Source organism: Canis lupus, chromosome 6, assembly GCF_011100685.1.
Source record: "Canis lupus familiaris isolate Mischka breed German Shepherd chromosome 6, alternate assembly UU_Cfam_GSD_1.0, whole genome shotgun sequence".
NCBI lineage: Eukaryota > Metazoa > Chordata > Mammalia > Carnivora > Canidae > Canis > Canis lupus.
The window spans coordinates 31,466,662-31,492,728 of record NC_049227.1 but is presented as its reverse complement, the minus strand read 5'-3'; the positions used below and the strand labels follow the sequence as shown (position 1 = coordinate 31,492,728).

General features: G+C 53.6%; 2 long non-coding RNA genes across 2 annotated transcripts; both read right to left on the bottom strand.

Moving 5' to 3' along the window:
• Positions 1 to 576: 576 nt before the first annotated feature.
• LOC119872198 lies at positions 577 to 18,232 on the bottom strand. The gene is made up of 3 exons (XR_005360910.1): positions 17,439 to 18,232; positions 4,148 to 4,285; positions 577 to 3,289 (listed from the first exon to the last, which is right to left on the bottom strand). It is a non-coding gene; the product is annotated as an uncharacterized LOC119872198 (long non-coding RNA).
• An 857-nt stretch (positions 18,233 to 19,089) lies between these two features.
• On the bottom strand, positions 19,090 to 20,641 carry LOC111096503. The gene is made up of 2 exons (XR_005360377.1): positions 19,864 to 20,641; positions 19,090 to 19,235 (listed from the first exon to the last, which is right to left on the bottom strand). It is a non-coding gene; the product is annotated as an uncharacterized LOC111096503 (long non-coding RNA).
• Between the last annotated feature and the right edge of the window lie 5,426 nt (positions 20,642 to 26,067).

The window sequence follows — 26,067 nt, the reverse complement described above, 5'->3', positions numbered from 1 at the left end:
TTTGATGGCCAGCTCCAAAGAAACAACACAAAATAAAAGAGAACAAAACAAAACGCATCTGTGGGCTGGCTCTGGTCCTTGACCTGCTGGTTCAAAGCCGTTGGTGGCAGGCAGGGCGGGAGGGGCACGGAAAGCCAAGCAGTGGGGGGCTTGGCTGGGGGAGGCGCTTCTGGCAACCAGGCCGCAGCCTGAGTGCGCTCGGTGGGCCAGGCCGCAGGGCCTGTTCATGGGGCTCCAGCTGGAAGCATCTGGAGGGGCCCGGCATGGCCACCGCAGCTGCAGACACAGAGTAAACAATCAGCTGGAATGCTTTTCCCAACACGCAGACCCTGGAGCCGCCTGCGGCCTCCCCGGACTCGCCGGGTGGGGACAGATCCCAGGAACCCCTCCACCCGGCCCTGCCCTACATCTAAGCTTAGGCCCAGGAAAAACAAACTCAGGGCAGCCGGAGCACCCCAGGAGGAGGAGGGGGAGGAGGAGGGAGGGAGGAGGGGGAGGAGGAGCAGGGGGAGCAAGGGGAGGGGGGGGGAGGAGGGGAGGAGGCAGTCACGAGAGGAGCCACTTCTAGACCTCACACTTGCGAACTTCTTTTTAATCCTGAGCAGATGGAGAAGACCGTCTTTACAGATTTCCATGTCTCCGCACTGCCCCACGGCTGTCCTCTCGCAGGGAAAACACAAAGGGTGTCTCTTGAGATTGTTTTTGCATCATTTCACGCGGTTATTTACAGCCGTGGCTTCTCTGTCGCCTTTTCAGAATTTAAATTAAGAACACGGGGTGTCGAGCGTGCAGGCGGCAGTGTGAAGTTTTGCTTTTGCGCGTTCATTGTTCCACAACCAGACAAACCCATCCATGCCTGTTCTCAACGGGTTTAATGCTTTTAGTAGGTTTTAGGTCGGAGCTATATCCACTAGAGGGGAGGAGAAGAGAGATACCTGGGAGCTTGCCTTTCACGGGCCCCCATGAGCCGTGCATTCCATATATATCGTCAGCTCATTTAATCCTCGTTGTGACCCAAATAGCCGTAGAGCATCGTATCATTAAGATGGCTTTTGGTTGCAAGGGATAGAAACTGACACCAAAGGGAATTTATTGGGTTCCATAAATGGAAAGTCCACAGTAAGGACTTCAGGCATGGCTGGATCGAGGAGTCTAAATGTTGTCATCAGGAATCTCTCTCTCTCTCTCTCTCTCCCTCCCTCTCTATCTCGTGACTCAGCTCTCCACTCTGACTGCTTCATTCTCATTCTCATTGCAAAGATGATCTCCAGCAGTTCCAGGCCTCCAATCAGCCAAGCAACCCAAAAAAGGTGGAAACAGAGAACCTTTTTCCTAACCCTTTTGGCAAAAGACCTATGAATCTCATTGGTCCAAGCATGGATCATAAATCCATCCTTTGCCCAATCCCTATGGTTAGAATGATAGAGTTCCTGATTGCATGCCCCCACCTGGACCTTGGGAGGGTCGGCCCCTCCAAAATAGAGGTGGGGATGGATGGGGAGTGACTATCCCCAAAAGGAGTGCTGCACACTGGGCATTCAAAAGCTCCAGATGCCTACCACAGTGAGGTTCAGCGAGAACACAGAATCCCACGGCATCAGCAGGGCCATCCTGACAGTTGCACAGATTGTGCACTGCACATCTCAGTGGGGGGGGGGGGGTCCCTTTAAATTCACTGTCATTGTCCATAAATATATTTATCATAACAAACTTCCAATAATGACGGTAGGTGTCTTACGATTGACAAACATGGTCACAGTATTTTGTGACTTTTACCATCAAGAGACGCAATTTGTTTCCTCATCCCTCAAATCCGGGCTGGCCTGGGTGACCTGCTGTGACCCGCAGAACACAGCAGAAGTGACCCTGCAAATTTTGAGGTCAGGCCTTAGGAAGCCAAGTTTCCACCCTCACCCTGTTGGAATTCTGCTGGAGACCAGCGAGGAAGGAGATGAGCGGCTTCTGGGAGGAGGAGCCAAGGTCCCCAGCTGCCTGGCTCTGACCAGAGGACCTGGGGGTGGGGGTGTGCAGGGGACAAGGGTGCCGCATCCACTCAATTATGCTGGAAATCAGTTTCCCAGAACCCTCATCCCATGCAGTTCCGCGGTGAGGGTTCTAGGAATTTGCCAGAAGAGGAACATGCTTGGGGCTTAGAGGGAGGAAGCAAAGCAGTGGATAAGACTCTATGAAGGTCGGCACGGCCCTGTGCGATGACGGTGCTGGGGACAGAATGAGCCTAGAAGGTGGGGTGAGCCAAGCTGGTGCCAACCCTCGCCCAGAGAACACGGGCACGTCACCCAAGCCCTCAGAGCTTCGCGCAATCCTCGCAGGGGTCCCGTGGGGCAGGAAATGTCCGGCTTCCGTCAGTCAGATGAGGGAATGGAGGCTCAGGGAGGTTGGGTGACTGTCCCAAGGTCACACGGCTGGTCTGTGGCAGAGCCAGGGTTCCTACCAAGAGATCGACTCCAGATCCTATGTGCTTAGCCACGTCCCTAAAAGTTCTAGAGACGGAGGTGACTGAGGCAAGTTCTAGAATTTAGGACTTGCTCCCCGCTAATGGTATGAATTTGTTTCATAAGACTTGCGAGAATGATCTCATTACTTAACTGTTCTAAGTCTGACAAAATTGGAATCCGAGCCTCTTTGCCAGGGGGGCAGGGTTTTGCCACTCAGAAGCCCCCACCCATCCACCACGGCCACAGGCCTCTGTCGGACAGCCAGCCTCCGGAGGGCGATGTAGACGCCTCCTCTGGGTGTAGACAGCATCTCTCACCATCTTTGCCAAAACTCCCTTCTTCCCAGCCTCACCCCAGGCGCCGGGGGCCGAGTTATGCACATGACCAAGGCTGGCCATAGTGATGGCTTCAGTAATGGGCATGGGACCCACGCTGAGCCAGTGAGACTCAACCCCGAGAGTGTGGCTAGAATTTTTGAAGAGGAAATCTCTATCAGGCTGGTGGGATAGAAGCCTGGGGCTGAGGGGCACCATCTTTGCCAGCAGGTGGAGAGAGCCCACCTGAGAATGAAGGCAACACACAGGGAAGCAGGGCCTAGAGATGGAGACAGCGCCGGACCACCCTGCCTGAGCCCCTGGATTCAGCCGTGCCTGAAGCTGTTCCGTTCCCAACTCTTCAGCGACGCCAAACAATAGGTTCTGTTTGGCATCAACTAATCTCAGTAGGATTCGGTTCTTTGCAGCTGGATGAGTCCTGACTAAGGTACTGGGCTTTGGACTAACGTACCGTACCGAGGCCTGTTGATTCTCCCCCGGCCAAAGGCAAACACAGACCTTCAAACACAAAAACAGAGTTGCTCTTTGAAGCAGATTGGAGGGAGGGGGGAAATACCACTCATTCTTTGGTGATGAATCAACAGCCAAATTAAGAACTGGTTCATTTCTCAAGCAGGTTATTCTGCCTCACAACCATTACTCATCCCGGCCCCAACCAGCCCGGCGGTTGGTGTGGCCCCAGAGAACCTGCTACACTCGGAGCCGCCCCAGATTTCCCATGTTCCTATGAAAAGAATGTCTGTGCCATCGCTCCTTTCTCCTCCAGCTCGGAATTCTGGGAACAGACTGGGTTTTCTAAAGCTCCAAGAAAACACTTTATGGGATGTCCCGCCACGTCAGCACCCAACAAATGCTTGCGATGCTTCGGGGAGGGAGGGGGGCCCTCTGGACACCACATCTCCGCGGCAAGTGTCCAAAGAAGCTGGTCTTGCCTGTCCTCACCGAGTGGTGGGCAAGCACAGGGCCTTGGAAGCAAGGGGGTAGGGGTGGGGGAGGAGGTCAGCAGGGCGGCAGATGAGAAATGGCTTCGAAGGCCGAGCCAAGGAAGTGAGAGATCTTTCTGGAAGGATGGGGACCATATGGGAAGATTCTAGACTGGGGAAATCAGACATGATCTCATCTTTAGGTTTGGTCCCCTAGAAACGGAGCCTGAGATGGGGATTTGGGTGCACGTGGCTTTTTGAGGGGGAGGTTCTCAGGAAGAGGGGAATGTCATTCCCTTTGGGCTACAGATGGGGGCACGGGGAAGGGGTGGGAGAGGCAGCTGTTGGCCGCCTCTGCTCACAGCAGCTGGCACGCTGCAGTCTGGTAAACAGGATCTGGGCAGCTCCCTCCTTCCTCCTTGGGACCACATACCTGCTTGCTGGGAAGGGACTCCTCAGTCGGCTGCAGCTGGGTGGGGAGGGATCCACCAGCGTCAGCGCGGCGCAGTGGTTGAGGCCTACCACTGGGTTCGAGTCCCAACTGGGGCTGCGGTGGTGTGTAGATGGCAGGCTGCAGCGCGGATGAAACAAGACTAGGTGTGTTAGATGCTCCTCCACCCAGAGCCCAGTGTGTGGTAGGTGCCCCCAAAGTCTCGCCTTTGCACAGTCTCTGAGTATCTCAGGTCTGGTGGGCTGAGGTGCAAGTTTTAGAATCAGTCACCGGGTTTGTGTGTGTGTGTGTGTGTGTCTGTGTGTGTCTGTGTGTGTGTAGAGCATCTTCCTGGGCCCTTCCCAGCACCCGAAGACACTGACTGATCTTCCTTATGTGCCCGGTGTTACCAGAGCCCCAGTCTTTGGGGTGTCTACACCTCTCTGTGTTGGGAGTCCTCACTTCCCTTCCCATTCTTGATCCATCTGGATGGAAAAGCATTGGCATGTGAGTCAGATCTGGCCCATAAGGCGGGGGGCCGGGGTGGGAGGGTACTAACAGAAGGAACTCGGTAAGAGACATAGGAAGCCCGGCCTCAGCCTTGAACCAGTATCCCTTTGATGATGCTCAAGGCCCTGGGGACAAGCCCAGCCCCTCATAGGTCAAGCTCTTGGGAGAGACCTCTTGGACCTCATTGCTCACCACGACCCGCCTCCTGTGCCCTGGCTGCTCAGAATACCGATGAGTCCCTGTTGTTCCACATATTCCTGCCCCTGGGCCTTTGGACCTGCTGGTCTCGCTGCCTAGGATGCCTTCCCCTACCTACTCCCGGCCTACTTGTCCTCTGCTCTGGCCTCAGGCCTCCCCTGATTCCAGGAAGCCTTTCCTGACCCTGGCCCTCCTTCCTGTTCTCCCCCCACCTCCCCACCTTATGCTGTCACTCTCCTTGTCCACCCACCTCCCCAACAAGACTGAGCACCCTGAGGAGAGTCCTCCGGCTCGGTGGTCTTGCATCCACAGTGCCAGACACGATGCAGATGCTCAGGAAAGCCAGTGAGTGGGGTGGGCGGCCCCTCCACCAGTGGCCAATCAGATGCCACCATGAACTACGTGGCACTTGTGCCCATCACCACCGGAAGCCAGTGACACTGTCTTCCAAGCCGACGGTGACCACGGTGTGTGACGGCCACACATTCCAAGATACATTTCCTTACCGTGTACACCCTCCCCAGCAAATTAAAACTTCCCCTTGCCTTTGCGGGGTGTACGACAGGTACCTCCCAGGGACAGCAGTCACCATGGCGACAGTGACAGTGCTCCCTGCTGCTCCCCACCAACCTGGCTCAGCCAAGCAATGTCTAAATAAGTTTTTTTTTTATCATGTCCCTGTTTTACATTTGTGGATGATAAGGCTTAATGGGGTGAAAGTCGCCTGCCCGTGGAATAGGAACGAGGAATAGGGACCAGGACCAGAACAGCAGAGAATAAATAGGCTGCCCTGGGCTAAGTACAGCGCAGGGCAGGCAGTGGGGGCGGCGCAGCAGGTTCTCAAAAACAACAGAGACTTCCCCTCGCCCTGTCTAGAGGCCAGAAGTCTTCAGGGGTGTCTGTGCCTCTCCTTCGCAAATCCTCCCTCCCTCCTTCCTCTTACAGACCTATGTCACTGGGTTCAGGGCCCACGAAATCCAGAATGATCTCATTTCGAGATCCTAAACTTGGTGACCTCTGCAGAGACCCTGTTTGCAAATAAGGTCACATTCACAGGTCCTGGGACTTATATCTTTTTTTTTCCAGTGGGGGTTACTGTTGAGGGGGAACACAGGGCTAGCGGAGGACAAGGCATGAGCCCGGGGCAGCACACTGACAAGTCCTTGAAATAGGCAGAGGGACATTCGTCTACGGACTCAACTGCCTCGATGTTCATACTTCGCTAAGGGCAAAAGGCAATCTTAGCCTGACCCTCAGGAGCCTGTAAGTCTGCTTTAACATAAAAAAAATTCCTCTAGAAATTTCCCTTTATCTCTAAACCCCCAAGATTCGTGTTGGCGATCGTCCCCCAAGCACACGGCCCACCGATACACATCTGAAGGGTCTCATGACTCAGGTCCTGTTAGACGGTAACAAGTGACCTTTTCCCAACAACAGCTAGCCCCCTCAAGGTCCTGGAAACCTTGCTTCCAAAATTCCTTAGAGAGTCCGCTATCCTCAAACCCCTCCCAACTCCCAGGTATATAAGCAGCCTCCCCTCACAGGCCCAGGGCGGCCACTCTTCCTGCCCACGGATCCTGTCCTCCTGCTTTCATAAAACCACCGTTTTGTACCAAAGATGTCTCAAGAATTCCTTCTTGGTCATCGGCTCCGGACCTCACCTATATTCCAAAACTTCATCACTATCCACCCACTGCAGGTGCAGCAAGAAGACAAGGGCTGAGTCACCAGCTGCCCCCTCCACGGGTGCTGAGAAAGCCGGGGAGGACAGTAGGGTGGGGGGGGGATGGTGGAAGCACAAGAAGCAGCAGGGACAGAGGGCCACCAGCCTTCCTGTCCTGCTGGAAAACCCTCTACAGAAGAGGAAGCAGCCCAGGGAGGCCTTGAGGCTCCGGAAGGTCCCAGCTCAGGACAAATGCTGTGTCTGACTCTGAGACCCAGAGCATCTTGTGCCACCTCCCCTTCTGACCCTAAGTTCCTCTGGCCCTGTGACTCAGCACGTGGGGTCCCGTGGCCAGCCTGTCCTGGAGGAGGCCCCACAGAGCCAGATGGAGCCTCCTGCCAGCAAGGCTCCAGGCCCGAGGGAGGTGTCATCCAGACCCTGCTTTGGGTTCTGCAAACATCGCCAGCCCTGGTCCCTCGGAGGGCAGAATCCGCCCCCACAAGTGACCAGGCTGTGCCCTCCACCGCCCCTCACCCTCAAAAAGCAGATGCCTAGAATTCCCCAGGATTCCCACAGCAGAGGGAACAAAGGCCAGCTAGGGGCCTGGTGGGGGTGGGAGGGCCCAAGATGGGGGGTGTGGGTGGGGGGTGGGAAGACCCTGGGTCAGGGGGATTCCTGGGGCTGCCTTTCCCTAAGATTTGCTCTTAGAGAGAAAGGGTGGGCAGTGCGGGTGCCCCCAGGCTCCTCTTGGAGCCCCCACTCGGGGTGCGAGCACATGTGCACACACATGCACACACACATGAACCACAAACCCGCCCACCCGCATGTCTGACCACACACGCAGGTGTGCAGACACCCCTGCCCCCGTGTGCACATCTCGCCGGGATGGGACACAGGTGAACACAGCCCCGGAGGGCTGCTTGTCCAGGTGGAGCCCTGAGGGCCGACTTAGGGAAGCCTGCCTGGGTTCAGACCCCACCTCTGGAACCTCAGGGGAGTCGCTCGGCCTCTCTGTGCCTCGCTCCACTCCTCTGAAAATCGAGATAAGAGTACCCACCCCAAAGAGTTGTGGAGAGGGTTAACTGAGTTGATGCATGTAGGCCCCGGGATGCCTGGCGCACAGGAAGTCCGGGTAAGTGCTACGGTTACCAGCATAGACCACAGGTAGGCGCGAGGCTACCTACCCAGACACAGGGACGCACAGAGGGGGATACATGCAATCCCAGATAAAAACTTACATGCCGACAGACACACACGGACATGTGCATACACACAGAGATGCTCACACACACGTACACACGCAGAGAGATTCAGCATATAAGTGTGCATGCACAGATGCCACGTGGGAGCATGCATGCGCCATCAGGTGCACAGACAGGAGTGCACACGTGCCCACACATGTGCCCACATGCGTGCACGCAGCCCCTCCAGCCAGCCCCCCCGTCTGGGTCGCTCCCCTTTCAGTGCCTCCCTTTCCCGCCCACCCTCCCAGGGCCAGCTGTGCACAGGACACATCCGGGTGCCGTCAAGGGGGCCCCGGGGAGCCTTCCCCGTCCTAGAGCCTGTGTCATCCCTCGGGTTACAACACCCCGTCCCACATGCGCTGGTTTCTGTTAGACCACAGACACCCCACTCCCCCCCCCCCCCCCCCGCCACACTGCCCTTCCCCGGAGCACAGCCTGGGGCCCCTCTCCCCGCGGACAGAAGGCCCCAAAGTGGGGAATGAGGCTGGGCCGGAGCACAGACCACAATCCCAACCTGCAGCAGCAACTCCCACCTCCATCCTTGGATGGGGGATCAGCATCCCCCGCGGGACCCCTCTGGCCCTCAGAGTCCCACTCCTGACCCCGTGGACTGAAATCTTTTGTCTGCTGGACAACAAAGGGCATTTCTGATCTGGGACTCCAGGCTTTTTATTCCTTCAAGGCCTGCATTGTGGGCTGCCTCCGGCATCTCCACCCTGGGGCCAGAGCGGATTCTGGGCCGCACAAAGGCTCTGGGTGTTCATAGGGGAGGCAGGAGGTAGGAAAGGGCCTCCATCGCCAGCTGGCCGTCCTCCTTTTCCTCCCAGAGCCTCCTTCTGCTCACCTGCATACGAGGAGGACGAGAGAAGCACCATCCATGGGAGCCTGGGCTGTGCCCTTCCCACACTTGGAGAAATTCTCACCCTTAGGGGGCTCAGTGAGGCCGAAGCCCTGCTTCCCCCTGGGACGCCTGGAGACGGCCGCCCTGCATTCACCAGGCTCCTGGCAGCTAGGACATGGGCACCTGACCCATGCTGGGGTATCAAGTCCGCATTGTGGACACAAGTGCCACCAAGAAGCAGGAATGGGGGGGAAGGGGTGCTCCCCTGCAGGTGGCGGGATACCCATGTTCTCGGGCCAGGCCTGCAGCCCCGGGGATGGAACCCCACCTGACAGGTTCCTGGCACGAACGCACTTTCTAGACCATAATCGTGGCGAACACTTACACAGCACTTCCTGTGCGCCAGGCTTCCAGGTGCTCACGTGTATTAACTCAGTCCTCTCAACAACCCTCTGGGCTGGGTCCTATTATCTTGATTTTTAGAAGAGGAAAGCGGACACAGAGAGGCTGAGTGACTCACCCTGAGGTTGCGGAGGTGGGATCTGTGCCCCAGCTGGCTGGCTTCCCTGGCAGTCTAGACCATAGTCTTCAGGGCTCCTAAACATCTTGGAATTTCCCAGGTGATTAGGAGTGTCTTTTGTTCTAAGGAGGTAATTCTTGGTGGGCTCCTGGATGGGGGTTGCTCTTCTGAAAGACTAAGCCATGATTAGAAGGAATTTTCAGCCCCATCCTCCATCTGCAGGGAGGGGAGAGGGGCTGGAGATTGAGTTAATGATCCATCATGCCTTTCTGATGAAGCTTCCAGAAAATTCCCTAGAGCACCTGGGTGGCTCAATGGTTGAGCCTTTGACTCAGGTCATGATATCTATCCCTAGGGTCCTGGGATAGAGTCTTCGCCTTCTGCCTATGTCCCTGCCTCTCTCATGAATAAATAAGTAAAATCTTTAAAAAGAATCCCTAAATGATAAGGCTTCAGCCAGGTTCCAAATTGAACACAATCATGTGCAGGGAGGGTGGCGCAACCCCAGCTCCACGGGGACGGAAGCTCCTGTGCTCGGGACCCTCCCAGACTTCACCCTTTGTCCCTCCTCATCTGGTGGTCCACAGTCCATATGTTTCCTTTATCATATCCTTTATGATAAACTGGTAAATGGAGGTGTCTCTGAGTTTTGTGAGCTGTGCCAGCAAATTATCAAAGCTGGGTGGGGTGGGGTATGAGGATCCTCAGTTGCAGCCACTTTATTTTTTTTTTATTTTTTTTTATTTATTCATGATAGGCACACAGTGAGAGAGAGAGAGAGGCAGAGACACAGGCAGAGGGAGAAGCAGGCTCCATGCACCGGGAGCCTGACGTGGGATTCGATCCCGGATCTCCAGGATCGCGCCCTGGGCCAAAGGCAGGCGCCAAACCCCTGCGCCACCCAGGGATCCCTGCAGCCACTTTAGACAGAAGTGGGGACACTCTGGGGATCTGATATTTGTGACTGGTGTCTGAAGTAGGGTAGGGTAGTCTTGTGGGACTGAGCCCTTATGCTGTGGGGTTCACTCCAGGTGGTCAAGGTCAGAATTGAATTAAATCAGGGGATACGCAGTTGGTGTGTGGAGAACTGGGTGGGGTAATCCCCACATATTTGATGTCAGACGTGTCATGAGTAGAGAGACATCTTTCTTTTATCCTCATGGATTAAATAAGATAATGCACACAGTAATGCTCAGTATTTCTTCTTGGTAGCTTTACATGGTAATGGCAGGATTTATTTGGGCTTCATGACTAGAGGTCCTCAAATTCAGAGGATCTGTGGATTTGGATAGGAAAAAAAATAGCATCTTACTTCACCAGCCTACAACTGAAATTTAGTATATAACTTCAAATCCTACTGTAGCAACACCCACGGGCCTATGACTCTGTCACCAACAGGAATCACAAGGATTTTTATATCCCATGACTGTCACTGTAGATATATTTAGCTAGCTTCTTTTGTAAGCTGTGTATTTTATTTTGGAGGAGGGTATTGCAAAAGATCCTGAATACTCAACTCTAGTTACTGAAATGCATGCCAAAAACAAAAACAAAAACAAACAAAAAAAAAAAACATGCCCAAGTGTTCAAGGAGAGGGTACCGATGTTAGCAATTTACTTTGAAACACATCAAAAAGATAAGAAGGCAAGATAGATGGAAAGATGATGGGATGGGTGGATTGATGGATGGAGAGATGGAGGGATGGAGGGTGGGTGGTGGGTGATGGAGGGATGGAGAGATGAAGGGATGGAGGGTGGGTAGATGGGTGATGGATGGACAGATGGAGAGATGGAAGGATGGGTAGATGATGGATGGATGAATGGTTGGTTGGATGGAGAGATGGAAGGATGAAGGGAGGGAGAGAGAAATGGAAGGATGGAGGGTGGATGGATGGATGATGGATAGTTGGATGGAGAGAGGGAAGGATGGAGAGACCCAAGGATGGATAGATGGGCAAGTGATAAAACAAATATAACAAAATATAATGTGGGTGATAGGTACATGGCTGTTCACTGGACAATTCTTTCAACTTTTCTATATGTTTGTACATTTTCACCATAAAATATTGGAGGACAGTATTTTTTTTAAAAAAGAGGAAAGGATAAAATAGAAAGAAAAGAACACTTGAAGTATGCGCAGAGACAGAAGATTCACCTTAAAGATCAGCTTTATCGAGTCCTCATCAAAATCAGATCATACCAAGAAAGAACAGAACAAAAGAAGGGCAAGAACCAGATACACACTGCAGGTCCTAAGTGTAAAATTAAGGAAAAAAAAAAAAAAAAACTAACTCTCCCTACAAGGAAATTTCGGCATCTAGAGCTGTCAACGTGGTGGCCTCTGGCCACATGTGGCCACTGAGCAGCTGAAACAACGCTGGTCAGAACCGAGATGCGCTGTAAAACACACACCCGATTTTGAAGACTTGCTATAGAGACACAAACAAAAAGAGGACAGCAAATACCTCAGGAATATTTTTTAAAAATTGATTACGTGTTGGGATCCCTGGGTGGCGCAGCGGTTTGGCGCCTGCCTTTGGCCCAGGGCGCGATCCTGGAGACCCGGGATCGAATCCCACATCGGGCTTCCGGTGCATGGAGCCTGCTTCTCCCTCTGCCTATGTCTCTGCCTCTCTCTCTTTCTCTCTCTGTGACTATCATAAATAAATAAAAATTTTAAAAAAATTGATTACGTGTTGACACATTATTATTTTGGATATATTGGACTAAATCAAATATGTTGTTAAAAATTTTTAGGGACGCCTGGGTGATTCAGTGGGTGAGTGTCTGCCTTTAGCTCAGGGCGTGATCCCAGGGTCCTAGGATTGAGTCCCACATCGGGCTCCCTGCAGGAGGCCTGCTTCTCCCTCTGCCTGTGTCTCTGCCTCTCTCTGTGTCTCTCATGAATAAATAAAATCTATTTTTTTAAAGATTTTACTTATTTATTTGAGAGAGAGAGAGAGAACAAGCATGAATGAGGGAAGGGCAGAGGGAGAGGGAGAAGAGACTCCTCACCAAACAGGGAGCCTGATGTGGGACTCGATCCCAGGCCCCCGGTGATCACAACCTGAGCCGAAGGCAGATGCTTAACCAATTGAGCCACCCAGGGACCCCTAAAAATTAATTTCCTCTGCTTCCTTTTCACTTTCATAAACGCAGATACAAGAAAATGAAAACGACGCATGTGGCCTGCATTAATTATATTTCTACCGGGTAAGGCTGGCCTGCAGGAAGTGCCGCCTGTGAAAATTCTGAGTTTACCAAGATACATGTATTTTTCCTGCGCTCGTAGAATCATTCTGTCAGAGGCCAGCCCGATGTGGGTGTTTCGGGAAGGTCATCATCGCTGCCCCCTGCTTACCTGTGAGGTACATGGGGTTTGGTTTGGTTTGGTTTTCATTTTTCTCGTGGTCAGTACCTCTGGGAGATACACTGTCAAACTAGAGCCTAAGATATTTGGAAATAAAGTAAAATCTTTATATGGGGCCCGTGGGTTTTGCCAGGTCGCCAGAGGGGTCCCCGGGAGGTGGGGACATCTTGGTTGGGTTCTCTGCCCTCTTTCCCTTTGAGGGCCAGGGGCCTTCTTACCATTTCTGACTGGGGTTTCCGGTGCCACATGAAGATGGTCACCATGCAAACACGAGGCACTGTGTGACAGTCGCCTGACCCTCCTGAGTGGGCCGTGGTAGAGGCACTTCTGGTCCCTGCTTCAGATTAAGGAAGCTGAGTCTAGGCCCCTGACAGAGCCTGGTATGCAGCTAAGTCAGGTCCCCACACCCCGATATTTACCCTAAAGGGAGCCTGGGCAGTGAGGATCCCTGAGCTCTTGGGAAGTAGGCCCTGGGCTGGGCTAGTCGGCATTTGTCAGCAAGTCAATGGAAGGCATTTCCTGGAACGGGACCCTTTGCTGCCCACCTGTTCAGCCCTGAGCCTTTTTCTTCCTTATTAACACATTTTGAGCATGTTCCAGGAGCTGGCACCAGACATCATCGCGTGTCATCCCTCCAGACCCTCGAGGGAGGCGCTATCACCCCCCTTCCCCTATTTTACTAATCAGTGAATGGAAGCACAGAGAGGTTCTGTGACTGGCCCCAAGTCACGCAGCTCCGGGCCTGTATTTTTGGCAACCACTCCCTGCTGCCTCTAGGAAGGAGGGCCAGACACCCGAGTGTAGCAAACAGACCCAGCTCCACCCCAGTAAGCAAACTCAGGAGGAGCACTGCGCCACTCACCAGCTCCTCTACCAGGAGAGATGCTCCTCCCGGTGTGCCCGGAGTCCTCCGGGCATTGCCACCATCCAGTCATCCAGCCAGACACCCAGGAGTCACCCCCAGTCCCATGACAACACTCAGATCCTCTTTCCAACCCCTCCCCTCACTACTGAGGAAGGTGAGGCAAGCCTCTTGATGGCACTGTGCCTCAGTTTCCCCACCTTTAGAAGGGGGGTGATGATAGGCCTACCTAGGCCTCGCTGTGGTCCTTGGCACAGAGTATGCGTTCAGCGCTAACTACCTTAGTTATCATCTATATCCGGTGCCTAGCGCAGTGGATGGGACACCAGAGGCCCCCAAGCAAATATCTGAGGGATCCAGTCAAGGCCCTCCTGAGCCTGGGGTCCTCGATGGCTTCCTCAGGAGCCCGAGGATGGAGCACAGCTCCCCAAGGGTCTCAGGGGCCACAGCTGGTCTCCCCACTCCCTCCTCCTGCCCACCGAGCTCCCTCACCCTCCGGCGAGCTCTGACAACACAGACCCCATCCTGCCTCAGGGTCTTTGCACATGCTGCTCTGCAGCCCGGAATGTTCTTTCGCCAGCACCCAGTCCAGCCGGCTCCTTCCCATGCTTCAGGTTTCAGCCTGCAGGCAGCTCCTCATGGACCCCCCAGCACGTGGCCCTCCTCCAGGTGCTCACAGCTGGATCCTCCAGCCGAGCCCAGCACCCGGCAGCTACAGCCGGCAGGCGCTCAACAAACACTGGAACGACCACATGCGTGCGCAAACCGGTGAATGGACAAATGGACAGATGGGCTCTCAGTCCCCATGCTGTGTTGCGGTCTGGGAAACCGAAGCTGGTTGGAGGTGACTTCACAGGTCACACACATCGTGGGTGACAGAGCCACAGTGACCTACATGACTGAAGTTATTCTTAGGAAATATTTCGTAAGGACAGAGGGACACATGCAATGCAGATGCGGCTCTAGAAGGCTTCCTCTTTGGGACATCTGGGTGGCTCAGTGGCAGAGCATCTGCCTTCAGCTCAGGGCATGATCCCGGGGTCCTGGGATCGAGTCCCACATCGGGCTCCCCGCAGGGAGCCTGCTCCTCCCTCTGCCTGTGTCTCTGCCTCTCACTCTGTGTTTCTCATGAATAAATAAAAATCTTGAAGAAGAAAAAAAAAGAGAAAATAGAAGGCTTCCTCTTTGATTTGCCTCCAGCCCCAGCAGGACAGGAAGTTGCATCCTAGCTGCTGAGTCAGGGGCGGGTGCATTCCTAAACCAGGCAATCGCCCCCCCGCCCCCCCTCAGCTCAGCTATACCCTATACCCTGCTGGGGAGGCAGGAAGCAGGCAAGCCACCTGCAGACAGGACAGGACTGGTTTGTGGTGGGCGGTCTGGACCCACGTCCCGTCCCGGGGGCTGGGGGGGCAGGACTGAGTCACGATTCCAAGAACAGCTGGGTGCAGGAGGCGCCTACGCAGCCCTGGGCGCCACTTAATCCGTGGCCCGCAGCCCGCGAAATGGGCAGGATGGTTACGGCCACCGCACAGATGTAGACACGGCTCCGAGAGGTTGAGGGCGTTGCCCTGGGTCGCCCAGCCGCCCAAAATCCTGGGGGGCCTGGAGCTGCAGACTGACCTGAACCGCCTGGCCTCGTGCTCCGGGCTTAGAACACATCGCTGCCTTTATTTTATTTTTTTTTTAAGATTTTATTTTTTTATCCACGAGAGACACAGAGAGAGAGAGGCAGAGACACAGGCAGAGGGAGAAGCAGGCTCCATGCAGGGAGCCCGACATGGGACTCGATCCCGGGTCTCCAGGATCACACCCTGGGCTGAAGGCGGCGCTAAACCGCTGAGCCACCCGGGCTGCCCACATCGCCGCCTTTAGAGTGTTTTTACAACAAACTTGCAAGATTTGGGCTGCCTTTCCGGGGGCCGCACCTCCCCTCTGGGATCTGAGGGATCTGAGGCTGTGGGATCTGAGGCTGGGTACCGGTGACCACGGGCACAGAGCCCACAGCTGGGGGCTGCCACAGGGGGGTGCACGCCCCGCGTGTCCGGAGCCCGCACGTCCCCTCTGCACCCAGCTGCCTCGTTCCTCGTCTGGCTGGTCTTGAGACTCTTGGCTTCTGCGCAGTAGGGCAGAGGCAGGTAGGTGACTCACGCCCTGACCTCCAGGCCAAGGACATGGGACTCAGCCACCCCTCCCTGCCTCCCTCCTACTCCTGGGGCTCCTCTATCAGATCAGCCCCAAAGGGAGTGACCCAGTGACCTGATCTGCACACAATGGGGCAGGAATGGGACCTGAAGGCTGTTGGCCAGTGACACCCCAGGGGGGTGCGGGGAGTCAAGGCTGAGAAGTTGGTGACCTTCCCATTCAGGGGATAGGACAGAGGAGGTGCTGAGCACCACTGCCACCCTGGTGCTCCGCCCCGTGCCCCATCTCATGCTGGTGCCCCTCTCACTGCCCCTGAGAGGCCATCTGGTCTAGCAGGGCTCTCAGGACATTCCCCGCGTTCCCCAATCTGCGCTCTGTCAGTCCAGTCAAGCCTGCCCCCTTCCCCAGGCCCCGTGCAAGAAGCGGGGTGTTTCTCCCACTCTCCCTGTATCTCCTCCAGGGTGGGAGCCCAGGCCTCTGGGCTCAGGTCACCACCCCTCCTCCTCCACCTCCTCCTTCTGTCCCTCCTGCCCCAGGCTGTTTTCAGGGACTCTGGCTGTCCCAGCAGGGGGACACCTGGTCCCTCTATCCTCATGCACAGTCTCCTGCCCTGGCCCCACCTGACCTCACCCCCACCCAGGGAGCCCCTTTTAAAGAGTGAAATAAGGCTGGGACTGATGCCAAGAGCTGGACAGATGGACAGTCTTGGAGGCCGGTGGGGACCCAGCCAGGGCACCCCGACAACTAGACAAGCAGGCAGGGCACAAGTGTAATGCTGCTGGTGCCAGAGGTGAACAAGGCAGATACGGAACTTACGTACCTACACAGGGCAGAACAGGAATAAAACTGCCCTGATTTTTCACCAGCCAAACACAGCCCCCTGGAGGCCAAGTTGTAACATTTAAAAAAATACCCTGAAAGTGGGCCTGACTCAGCCCAAGAGTCTCAGAACCTTTTTTTTTTTTTTTTAACAGCTCTATCCGGGTACAATTCTGGTGCCTTACAACTCAATGGTGCTTAGCCTGTTCACAGAATTGCACAACCATCACCACCGTCAATTTTAGATTATCTTCACCCCCAAAAGGAACCCTTTAGCTGTCACCTTTCTATCCTTTATCCCCACTCACCCCGGCCTGGGCAGCCACTACCCCGACATCCCATCTCTACGCGTTTACCTAGTGTGGACGTTTCGTATCAGTGGAGTCACACAATTCGGGTGCTGGTCCCAGAAGAGGTTGAGGCACAGGGGCAGGTAACACACTAGGGCCCTGCCTGGCGGCTCGGATGTGCTGGGGCTGGAGGAGTGTCCCCTCCTCTTCCCAGGCCTCTTGGGAAAGGTCTAGGCCAAGAGGGCACAAGAGCCCAGAAATCCAGGCCTGTCACGCCGCCAGCCTTCGCTCCACCAGGTTCTGATCCTCTGAGATGGTCAGAAAATGGGACCCTCTGGGGCACTGGCCTGTATGCACAAGCTCACCTGGGCATGTGGGGGGCAAGCTAAAAAGCCACCCCCATCTGGGGGGAGGACCTAGCAACGGTAGAATCTGGACAAGAAACTGTCTCTTGGTTTTCTCATCTGTAAAGTGGAGTCACAGTCACCCCCTCTAAGTGCTCGTGAAATCAGGCAAGTGGGCGCGTACCTACGTGACACTTAGCGCCATGTGGGGCACATGGCAAGGGCCGTACGGGTGTTCCTCATCAGTGAGCATTGCTGTCACTACTACTGCCCCCGTGGTCACCCTGGGAGGCAGGGAAGGAAAGTGAGGGAGAGCTCCATGCTTTGGGGAAGTGAAGATCATTAGGCAGTAACTGTCTGGAAACTGCCTGGGGGGGGGCCCCCTGAGAACACCGAGCTGGTGATCAGGGCTGTCACCAGATCAGGGCTGTCACCAGGGCTTGTGCCCACTGCCTGGTGGTCTCGGAGTTGCCAATGAAAGTACGACTCACCTGAGCGCTGGACAGGACAACGCTCCAGCTTCTGCAAGTGGGGTTGGGGCGCCCGTGGCCCATGGAGCCTCCCTGGCAGCCGATGAGCACCTTCCTTGCATCACGGAAGGAAGGATCCTGTCCCCTCCCCACAGGGGACTGATGCGGCAGTGGGGTGGGCCAGGTGAAGCAGGGAAAGCCGTCCCACAGCAGGCAAAAAGCCGGCCCTGGGCTGAGCGGGCTCTTTGAGGCCAGATAAGGAGGGGTTCTGGGCCCAGGTGGGGGGCTGCACACTGCGTGCCCAGAACGCCTTTCCCAGCACGAGGCAATGCAGAGCAAGCCCAAATATCATCTAGAGCTGCAGGGAAATCTAGAGGTGATCTCAGTGTAGGGTTTCCCAGCAGTGGCCCTATTGACATCTGGGGCCCATCCTTCTTTGCTGGGGGGCTGTGCACCGTGGGATGTTTAGCAGCATCTCTGGTCTCCGCCCACTCGATGTCAGCGGCACTTCCCCTCCTACCCCTCACCAGTTGTGACAACCAAAATGTCTTCTGGGGTTGGGGGGTGTAAAATCAGTCTAGAACCACTGTTCTAGATAAACCCTGTCAGATTACAGACAGAAAAACTGAGCTCTAGAGGGGTTCAGGAGTCAGAAGCGCTGCCACCGTTGGGGTCCCTATGTGGTGCTGCCACCACGCCGAGGGCTCTCTACCCATTACCATCCCTTTCAGATTTGCAAAATCTGAAGCTCAGGGGAGGTCAAGTGACTTGCCCCAGGCCACACAGCAGATAAGTGTACATCAGCGCCAGGCATCCCTGAGTCCAAGCCAAGCAGCACTGTCCTCACCCCTGCCAACCCGCCCTGCCCACCCCCTTTGTGAGCTGAAGGTGAACCTCACTGAGGGAATTTTGGTAAACAGGCAACAAAGGCTGGCAAATCCTTGAGCCACATCTGTTGACATGTCTACTGTCAACAGCAAACATCTGCGTGTCTCCATTGGGATCCCTTTGGCTCCTTCTAGTCTCCGCGGCCTGTCAGACAAGGGTGGAATGACACGCTTCCAAGCTCACGGGCCACCCACGGCCCACATTATCCCGGGTCTTGGTGGGCAGGCGGCCCTGCTGACTATGTGACCATCTGTTATGATAAAATAAGCTGTCAGGGCTGGATGCACACTCAGGATGTACCCGATTCAACACCTGAGTTCTCCAAGTGGGGAACCAAGGCCCAGGGAGCTGGAGCAGGGCTGGGAGGGGAACTGTGCTCATGGCCTGTTGGCTTTTCTTCAACAGCTTCATTGGAATATAACTCACATACCAGACAACTCGCCCATCTACAGCGTACAATTCAGTGGCTTTTTACAGAATTGTGCAACCATCCCCACCATCAATTCTCCAACATTTTCATTGCCCTTCCCTGAAATCCATACCCATTAGCAATTGCCCTCACTCCGGGCAATTGCCAACTCCTCCTACCCCACCAGCAACCCCTGGCTTATTTCTGCCTTTATGGATTTGCCTGTTCTGAACATCTCCTATAAATGGAATTGTACGATGCATGATCTTTAAGGACCAGCTTCTCCCACTTAGCATCACGATTTCAAGATTCACCCGTGTTATAGCCGGTGTAAGTGCTTCGTTCCTCTGAAAGGCTGAAAAATAGTCCACTTTATGGATGGGCCACACTGTATTTATCCATTCATCTGGTGATGGACAGTCCTGTTTTGCCACTTGGCATGTTTTCTTGTTAACTCCTGTTGATTGAGAGCTTCCTATGTGTCAGCCTGAGCACTTGCCTTGCAGACAGATCGTACGGCCCTATGGGAGGCAAAATGGTTCCCATCTCACAGTCAGGGAAACTGAGGCTCAGAAGTGCCACAGGACCAGCTCAAGGACGCAAATCAGAGCTACTCCCAGAGGTCTCAAACTGGCAGCCTGGGAGCCAACATGGAATGCACCATTTGGTTTGGCCTGGATAGTATTCCACAGTTGTTTGAATCAGCTGCCCATATTTGAAACTTGGAAGTTTTTGTGTTTGAAAAAAAAAAAAAAAAACAAAAAACAAAAAAAAAAAAACTTTCTAGCTTCTTCTGAAAAAAATAAATAAATAATTGTAATCACAAAATCTGGACACCCAGGCCCTGCCTTTCCCCTTCTAGGAGGTTGGGGACAGCTACTGAAGGATAGGACAAGCCTGATGGGCAGGCTCTCCCCTACCCCCACCCCGACCACCTGCTTGGTTAGGTGGGACTATCCAACCCAGCTCTCCCAAGACCATCCCAGGTTTTTCAATTTTATTTTATTTTTTATAACTGTCTCAGTTATAAAACAAAGCTCTTAAGCCCAGGAAATCCCCTCAGTCCCAGGCAAACTGGGACAATCAGTCACCCAGCTGTCCCTGCCACCCATCACGGCCCCCGTAGCACCCTGCACTACGGAACCTCACCCCTGCTTTTGTTGGGTGGCTGCTGTTCTCCGTCATGGTCATTATTAACCATCTCTCACTCTGCCCTCGTGCTCCAGGGCGGATGACAGCCCTCAACTTCTCAAGGGTCCTTGGCAAGATGAGAAAAATGAGGAGTCTCAATTCTTTGCTAACCTGGGCTCACTCCCTGTCCACTCTCATTCTTTCTTTGGAGACAAGAGGCCTTCCCACTGTAGTGAACATCCTTCCTTTTCTGAAACAGTTGAGGGTCGCAGGTAATGTCTGGGTGAGGTTTTTAATGTGTTCCTTAGTGAAAATAAGTTGTCTCATGGCCACCCTCGAAAATCTTCTTAACAACCTTTGAATTTTAAGAGACTTGTAACTCGGAGGCTCTGAGTATGGTTCAGAATGTTGTACAGATTCACGTCCCCTTCTCCGATTATGAACACCTACCATGGGGACTGGCCACAGGTAACCAACCAACACTCACGCGCTCTTATGAACTATATACAGTCCATGCTTTATCAGGATTTCCTCAGTTGTTGCTAATGTCCTCTTGCTGTTCCAGGATCCCACCCAGGACACCACGTTACATTGAATCCTCACGTGTCCTTGGTCTCCTCTGGGCTGGGATGGTTTTGCAGACTTTCCCTGTTTTGATCACCCTGACAGTTTTGAGAAGCATTCGTCATGTATTTATAGAATGTCCCTCAATCAGGATCTGTCTGCTGTTTTTCTCATGATCAGAACAGGGTTGTGCATTTGGAGAGGAAAACCACACAGAGCAGAAGGGCCATATTGTCACAGCATATGTCACAAAGGGTATACGCCCTCAAGGTGGTGACCTATCACTGTTGGTGGTGTTCTTCTCACTGAGCTGATGGAGGTGAATTATCTGGAAATCTGCATAGGAGATTTACCCCTCTCCCAATTAAAAAAAAAAAAAAAATATATATATATATATATATATATAGCCCTAAATTCTGGCTCTCCCCACTGCAGGCTCCAGCTGGCCGAACGGGGTCTGCTGGGGAGAGCGAGCCCCCTCTGTGTGCCAGGCCCGTGTAGGGCATTTTCATTTCACACAAGAGGCTGCTTTCTGGCAAAATGGGGCTCGGCCTCCCCAGTTTACAAGCGAGGCTCAGAGAGGCAACCACAGAGCCCCAGGGTCACACGGTGTGGGAGGCAGCTATAGGGTTTGCACTTCCCACCTGCCTCCCCTAGGTTGTGTTTGCTCAAGCTAACTGTGAGCAAACAAGAAGAAAGCCAGGCACACAGGAAGGGGGCGGTTATGTGACCCTGGATCCTCTGCCTTCTGCCCATGAGGCCCTATGGGGGGGGGGGAGAATGGAGCCCCACGGGTATCCAGCTTCAGAAGCCTCCCCCTGCTGCTCCTGCCCTGTGAGTCAGGAAATTTAAAAAGTCAAGAGATGAGCTGCAGGACACCTGGCCTGAAGGGTGCCATCTGGCATCGCTCCCCCCACCCACCCCCTTTATGCAGGAGGTGCTGGGTGCCCACCCACAGGGAGAAGCCTGGATGCTTCATTCAGGGAGGCTTGGCTCCCCCCCTGGACCATGCTGTGATGCTCATCTCTGTCCTCCCCCTGCCTCCTAGCAGAGCTGCGCTGGGCATCAGTGAAATCAGAAGGGCTTGCTCCTAAGGGGTCAGCTGGGCATCCTGGATCCTACTCTTGACCTTCAAGTGCCCCCTGGCCCCCTCAGAGCTGGGAAATGCAGCTCAGGTTCCCCTGCTGGGGCTAGAGTAGGGGACCCAGGGGTAGGGTGGGGAATCCTGCGAAGCTAACCTGCCCCTTGGGAGACTCCTTCCTGCTCCCAGGCCCTCAGGGTCCCCCTGGTAAAATAGGCTAAGAGCTGGCATCCTGGGGGAGCCCAGTCCTGCAGGGGCTCAGCGGGTCGGCACCCCGCGCCCGCAGCCTGTGACCGCAGCGCCCCCTTCCCGCGGGCGCCTCTGGCCACCACCCCTCGGGTGCGTCCCTTGCTCTCTGCCTCCCCCTGCAGGTCACTTGGGGAAGGGCAGCTCGAGCGAAAGCCCCCCCAAGACCAGAACCAAGTTTCCAGATTTGGGCCCTCCTGGGTGCCCAGCTGGGCTCTTTCACCTCCTAACGGAACCTTAAGGGTGCCCCTGACCCCCTCAAAACTTAACCCAATGCTTTGTCTTTTTGTTCAACGCGTATAACGTATTTCTTATGTCTTTATGTTTGGTTGAGGCATAAAACCCTTACGGAAAAAAAGCGAATGCACATCTGGAGGCATAGAGGGGCGAGCCGGACAAGGAAAACACACTCGTGAACTATCCGGGGCAAGAACTGGAACACTGTCGGCCTCCCAGACCCCACCCTTCTCAGCCTCCATCACTGCTCCCTTTCTTTCTCCGCCCCAAATGTAGCCACCAGCCTAAATTCCAACACCGCAGTCCATGCCTATTAATATTTACACCCTCCTCGTGGGATTGTGATGAGGGAGGATCAGATGCGGGTCATGTGCACCCGCTGAGCACGTAAGAAGGGGCCCTATGCGAGGCTCTGGTATCCTTGTCTCGTCCACACTCCCAGCTCCTGGGCAGTGGCACACTCCTTTCCTGGGAGCTGTATTTGTAGCCCATGCTGAGGGCAGGAGGATGACCTGCTAAATGACTGGTGACCAGAACACCTCTGCCTCTCTGTGCTAACATCTGCCCAGGAAATAATTACCCCTGAGCCTTCTCCATTCTGCATCCTTGATACTGTCATTTCCATCCACCCACCCCTGGGTCCCTGCCCTGCTAGCCCCTCTATCTCGAATTAGCGCCTTGTCCTTCAAATGGCCCATGTCTCATCTCCAGTCTACCCCCCAAACTGCAGCCAGGGTTCTTTTCTAGAACACAGATCTCATGAGTCACTCCACCCTGCTTTACAACACTCCATGGCTCCCTAGCACCCTCAGCGTAAAGTCACTCCCTGCCCAGCATTCAAAATATTTTACCTTAAAAAAAAACTTTTTTTTACCTTACATCTGGTAGAATGGCTACTATAAAAAGGGGGTGGGGGAGAGAGTGAGACACAACAAGTGTGGATGAGGATGTGCAGAAAAGGGGACCCTAGTACACAGTTGGTAGAAATGCAAACTGGAGCCACTGTTGTGGAAAATACTATGGAGGTTACTTCAAAAATTAAAAATCGAATTACCATATAATCCAGCAATCCTACTTCTAGATACTTATCCCAAAGAAAAAAAATCCCTACCTTGAAAAGATATCTGTACCCCCATGTTCACCGCAGCATTTTATTCCAATAGCCAACACATGGAAACAACCTGTGTCCAAGAGCAGATGAATGGATAAAGAAAATTTTATATATATATATTTTTAAATACTATATATAGTATATAGTATTAAATGCCATATATATTTAATATATATATATATATATAAATACTATTCCACTCTAAAAAAAAAAAAAGAAGAGGAAGAAGAAGAAAACCCTGCCTTTTGTGACGACATGGAGGGTGCCTGAGGGCATTATGCTCAGTGAGATAAGTCAGAGAAAGACAAATGTTGTATGACCTCACTTATATGTGGAATCTAAAAAAGCTGAACTCGTAGATGCAGAGAACAGGTCGGTGGTTGCCAGAAGCTGGGGTGCGGGTAGGGAGCGAAATGGGTGAAGGTGGTCAACAGGTACAGACTTCCAGTTTTAAGTCATTCCCAGGAATCTGATGCACAGCACGGTGACTCTAGTTAACAATACTGTATCCTATATTTTAAAGTTGCTAAGAGAGTAGATCTTAAGAGTTCTCATCTCGGGGCACCTGGGTGGCTCAGTTAGGTAAGTGCCCGATTCTTGATTTCAGCTCAGGTCGTGGGATCAAGCCCCACTTCAGGCTCTGTGCTGAGTGTGGATCCTGCTTAGGATTCTCTCTCTCTCTCTCTCTCCCTCTGCCCCTACCCCAACCCACCCCCATACGTTCACCACTCTTTCTCTCTCTATGTCCCCAAAATAAAGAGTTCTCAAGAAAACAAATTATAACTATGTGTGTGGTAATGGAAATTAACTAGACTTGCTGTAATGATCATTTTATAATGATCAAATCATTGTAATCACCCATGATATGGGCGTATCAAATCATTATGTCGTACACCTACCCTCTCACCCTATGCGATTCTTACATCTGGGCCCTTGCACGTGCTGCCCCCGCTGCCTGGAAGACCTCACCTTTACCTCTGTCCACTACTTGCCTTTTGGGATTCAGCTCAAATGTCTCCACTGCTGAAAAGACCTCTCCTTCCTACTCTGTGTGCTGCCCAGAAAAAGAGTGGACCCCTCCTTCAACTTGTCCTTCAAGTCTTTGCCAGGCTCCACCTCCCCCAGGAAGCCATTCCTGACTACCCCCACACCCCCAGGGTCCTTCCTTTAGTCCCTGCATGCACTCGGCATGCTGAGGCTGGGATATACCAGGCTGCTTTTGGTCTCTCTGCCTTTGGGGACTGTGAGCTCTGTGAGGTCAGGGACTGTGTCTGAGGACGCAGGTGTCTCCCGCACCTTGCCAGGGCCTGGCATGGAGGAAGAAAGCCAGTTGGGGTTTGGTAGATGGACAGATGAATGAGTGAACCAATGAATGAAGGAATGATTGAGTCTGGATAAGTGAGCCAGCGTTGATGGGCATAGAAGGATTGCTGAGTACTTTGTGGGATGTGGGGAAGGCTTTTCCCTGACATGCATCCTGGCTCCTTTCACCCAATCCAAGCCTTGATTTCTAAACTTGGGATGATAGTGATACGTTTCCCAGTTGAGTGGGATCACATTATAGTTGCTTCTACCTGCCAGAGGCTCCCAGCCTGGTGGGGGAGGGAGGGAGAGGGAGAGGGAGGGAAGGAGGGAGAGAGAGAGGGAGGAAGGGAGAGAGAGAGGGAGGGAGGGAGGGAATAAGGCAAGGCTTGGAGGGACTCCAGCTCAGAGAGGCATTCACTGGGAGCTCTGATATGCGCAAGATGATGTCAGCGGGCAGAGAAGCCACGAGGGAGGGAGGGAGGGAGCGTGCTTAGCAGGGGAGGCCGCCTGAGCCAAGTTGTGGAGGTGGGAGTCAATGTCAAGGTCACTCTCTGAAAGAGAGAGCATCTGAGAGGCTGAGAGATACCCGGATACACACACACACACACACACACACACACACACACACACAGCGCGAGACCTGTCTATGTGACCCAAGCATGCATTCGCATGACTATGTGTGCATGCGTGCATACATGCGTGTGTACGTGCATCTGTGTGTGTGCACGCCGTCGGACAAATGATAAGATGTTTTGAAACAGGCAAAAAGAACTTCCTGGGTGTCTTGCTTCGTTCTTGATTATCTTGGCCTGTCTCATCTTCAAGCTGTCTTACAACTCTGCTAAGTTGGAGCAAACTGATTGTAATGCAAATTAGCCTCAGTCCCAGAAACACAAACGACACAGATATACTCCGCGTATTGCCCTGGGGATATCGACCAGCTTTGCCCCTGTGTGTACATCCAGGCCAGCATTCCCGGGCGCGGACACATGCTTTGTAAAGAAGAAACAAAGAGGAGACACAGAACTCCCCTCACTTCCGCTCAGGATGATCCCAGGTGCCCAGTTCCCAGATGTTGGCAGGAAACTCACTGTCTGCAAACAGGGTCCCTCAAGAGCCTGATTTTCTTTTCTCTTTTTTTTTTTTTTTTTTTTTTTTTTTTTTACAGATTTTACTTATTTACTCATGAGAGACACAGAGAGAGGGGCAGAGACACAGGCAGAGGGAGAAGCAGGCTCCTCACAGGGATCCTGATGTGGGACTCAATCCTGGGATCCCGGGGTCACGACCTGAGCCGAAGGCAGGTGCTCAGCTGCTGAGCGACCCAGAGGCCCCTATATTGCTCCTTTCACTTGGCTGCTACATCTTATTAGTTCTCTCATTAATTGATGAGTTAAATAAAATCTCTGGTGCTTGTTGAGGATTTTTACATTTGCACGAGACTCATGGGTTTGCCTTTGTCAAAAGGTGATCTTCAACTGGGCTCCTGCGCCTGCCCTCTCCGGGCCTGCCAGTCCTCTGCCCGCGTGTTCCCCACCAGCTGACCACACACAACAGCCCCCTCAGGCAGGGATGTCCAGACCCACTGAGGTCCATGGGACGTTAATCAGTGTTTTCCACCTGCCCAGCTCTGGATCGAGCTCTTTAAATGTCTGAGCTGGGGACCTCCAACGCTCCT